This window comes from Apteryx rowi, unplaced genomic scaffold (assembly GCF_003343035.1).
Source record: "Apteryx rowi isolate R43461 unplaced genomic scaffold, aptRow1 scaffold_307, whole genome shotgun sequence".
Classification (NCBI taxonomy): domain Eukaryota; kingdom Metazoa; phylum Chordata; class Aves; order Apterygiformes; family Apterygidae; genus Apteryx; species Apteryx rowi.
In genome coordinates, this window is record NW_020449497.1 from 878,276 (window position 1) to 882,204 (window position 3,929).

Sequence of the window (3,929 nt, forward strand, 5' to 3'; positions counted from 1 at the left end):
CCCCGCCGGCCTCCCCGCCCGGGGGGCAGCGCCGGCCGCGCTCGGGTGACTTAGCAGGAAAACAGGGATCGGGGGGCGGGGGGGTGGCGAGCGCAGCGCCGAGCCCCGCGCCCGGGCGCTGGCTTTGCCTGCCCGGCCTCCGCGCCTCCCCCCGCCCGGCTTAGGCCGCTCGTTTCTTCTGGTGACTTAGCAAGATACCGGGGAGGAGGCGATGGGCCAGACAAAAAAAAAAAAAAAAGGGAAAAAGAAAATCCTAGGGCGGGGATCCTGGCCTCGGTACCTGCGAGGACACCGAACATCCTTTCTCCAGATTTCCTGTCGAGGCTTCTGCTGTTCTTCCCGTCTCCCCTGCCYTCTTTGAGGGCAAGGCAGCTGCTTTTCAGGAGGTGGCCCAGATCTCCGGAATCAGCTGCAGCACGGCAAACAAAACAAGAACGGATAGCACGGGGGAGAGCAAGCGCTGTTATTTTAAGAATGGGTTTCCCATCCACCCTGTTTTCCTGCAGTGATCGAGCAGGGAGAGCGTTGGTAGGAGGTGGCTCAGACCTTCAGGACCAGCTGCAGTGAAAACGGGGGAGGGAGGTCTGATCTCTCCTTCTTGGGGTCATATCGCTGCCTCGTTGTCCACGGTCGCATGGAGTTTCCCTGAAAACCTTTTAATGGCAATTGAGTTTCCTAAAACGCTCTCTTTATTGCTGCCGTTTGAGTTTTTGTTTAGGCAGGAGGTTATATGCAGGCAGAGCTTTTGATGGAGGTGGGGGGTGGGAGTGGTGCCTCCCATATAAAGTTTAGGATTACTCAGTTTTGTGGGTGTGAGATTTTTTTTTGTTGTTGTTGTTGCTGTTWAGGGTGGATGTAATTAAATTTGACCTTTAGTACCAATAGTAATGTGACATCTTCCCTTTCTTTGCCATAGTACTGGTAAAATTTCTCTGCTAATAATGCTGCAGCAGAGGGCTTGGTTGTTGCAGGTCAAGTCAATTCATAATGAATTACCTAACTGGGGGATGGTGGAAGGTTATTGAAGCTAAATTAAAAATCTTCAATAAACACTGTTTTACTGTAAATAAATGTTTGGGTATATTGACCTGGTTGAATTATATATTTATCTGGGGATTCTTCAAGTGTACATTCTTATGGACAGTATTGTTTATATAGTGTTGGATGGTGGGGGTTAAAGAACCTATGTTCAGTAATGATCATTTAATAAATGATTGTGCAGCATTCAGCTCGCTTTTGGAAGAGGGAGGGTCTCCTTCCAAAATGCTATTTGCCCTTAGAGTCATTTTGGAAAATAGGAAAATTCTGTTAGAGGAACTAAACAAAGAAAATATTTTTAAACAGAAGGATTTGTTGCAAATTTCTAGCTTGTTTTCAGGGATCTCATTTTTCTGCGTTTCTTTTGATTTGACCATATTTATGGATGCTGTGTGCAGCCATTGAGCAGAGAAGAGACTGGGTGGAGTAAGGAGGCAAAGCTGCGAAATGGCTAGATTACCCTTTCATAGCTTTTTTTTTTTTTTTTCCTTTGCTTGCGTTTTGCTGGGGTGGAGGAATACTAATTGCTGTAACAATGAAGTCTCTTCTTTAGGGAAGAATCTAATGGTGCAGGAACCTTCTGAAATGAAACAAATCTAGCATTCTGTTTTGAAGCTTATTTTTCTGCAGGGTGGATCTTGGTTTGTCTGACAGTGCAAAGTGACCAGTCACTGTTGGAAAGCAAGATTTTTTTTTTTTCCTCTCTCTCTGATTGTCTGTTTCAGTATATTGACTTAGGTACTCACTTGTTGAATTTTTTAATTTACACTTCAGATAAGAATTATATTTTTTACACGGGTTTTTTACATACAAGATTATCTGAAATATAGTGAATTCTTATATTGTTGTGCAGTGCTGTATTATTTGTTCACATAACTTCTTGATTAAACCGGGTTATGGGTGGATGCAAAAAAAAAAAAAAAAAAAAAATTGCATCTCTGCTTTCTCTAGTCCCCCCAGTAGCGTAGCTCCTATGAGTATATAGACTTAATTACATTACCCTTCTTCACATCCTGAGTTCAAATAAAATAACACCTTGTGATTTTTTGGAAGCCCTTTTGAGAGGTATGGCTCTGTAAGAGTCTTACGATACCACTCAATTACTGCTGCATCATGGGGGTAATACTAATGCTTAGACTTAAAGTTGTATAGGAAAGGCATTAGAACAAAGGATTTGGGGAATATAGTAGGGATCAAATGAAGCACCTAGGAGAGACCGATTTTTTAGAAGTACTCTCCGATTCTAGAGGTGGCTAATAGTATTCCCACCTGAATTCAGTGTTGATCAGAGCAAGTACAACACTGAACATGAACAATTCTGAAATAGGGTGAGATTGTCTTTTTCTTGAGTCTATCTCAGTTTTGGAGTCTAGTTTTTGATGGTAGTTGCACATAGATGAGGCTGCTTCTGGTTTTAATTTACCCAAATTCAATTAAAGGATAGTGGCTTTTTTATGAGATGTAGCTCATTTACTAGAGGAGTAGAAGTTGTAGGATCTGATGTGTGTATTCACTAAATGCCTGTGTCTAAAAAAGAATACCGGATAAGAGCAATGATGAATCCAATAAAATGCCTTCTTAGAACTTCTRTTTTTTTTGCCTTGAGATGATGGAAGTTACTTTCTTGTGTAGGAGTAACCTGTTAATTTCTGTGCCAGAGAAGAAAGACATTAATACTTACCTTTATGACTCTCTGCAAGGTTTGTCTTGCGTATATTGCTGACACTTCTTCCTATACTGTTTCCTATGCTCCACCCAGCCTTGAGTGCTCAGTTGGTATTCTTTTTCTGCTCTCAACTTTTTCGTCTATCCAACTTACTGTAGATGGAACAGCTACTGAATTAGCAGCTGTTGACTCTCTTGTTCAACACTCAAACCTTGTCTTTCTTCAAGACCTTTATAACAGTCTCCATCAGTACTAGTTTTAAGGTTTTCATGGTGTGTGTGGGGAACCTCTTATAAAATATTCTGAGCAAACAGTAGCTGGGAAACCTATGCTTCTCTGTAGCCCTGAAATACACTGTGTATGTTCATTACCAAGTTTATTTACAACTCTCTGTAGCTGCTTAGGGTAGTAGTGAACTAGAGTGGTTTGAGTTACTACAGTATGAAGGGGAGCAGCTTTTGAATAGTTTTGTTTCAGTCAGCTTTCCAGTATTTTTGTAAACTTCAGGCTGCTTTTCTAAACTAAAGGCAAAGACTGTGGGAGGGCTGCTGAAATTTCTGAAGTGAACACTGAAATACCTGTCAGTCTGAAAGTGAGAACAGCTCAAGCCTAACTATATAAAATCAAGATGGCAATAAAAATAAGTAATTATTAATGATAAATAATAACTTCGTATTCTGTATAGGTATGTGGATTTTATTTTTTTGGCAGCCTATAACTTTTGTAATTTGTGATGATAACTGAAGATATTTCTCAAGTATTAGAGCCATGTGTGTTGATCAAACTGGTTTTGGGTCTCTTCTGTCAGGTTTATTATAGAGAAGTGATAAGTTATGTACTGTCTGTAAATGCAGACCTGTTAATAAAGGTTCCATTGATCTCTTAATTCTCATCTTTCTCCTTTTTTAAAAAGCTTAAATGTCATTGACAGAACAACCTGTCTACTAAAAATCTTTATTCAGTTGAATAAGCATTGCTTAGGTTGAATGGCCTTCTCAGGAGTACTTTCTACCCAGCACAAGGGGAGTGGGGTTCCTAGTGTGATTTTTGGGTGTTGTGATCATAAGTGTTTATTAGAGACTCATGTTGTTTAGTCTTTTGATCTGCTTGCCAGGGTAGGTTATGCCTCAATATAAGATTTAGAAATAGTCATTTGCACTAATAAATAATTATGGCCCATTTAAAACTAGTTTTCAAGTAGATAAAATTATTTCTTCAGAATTCT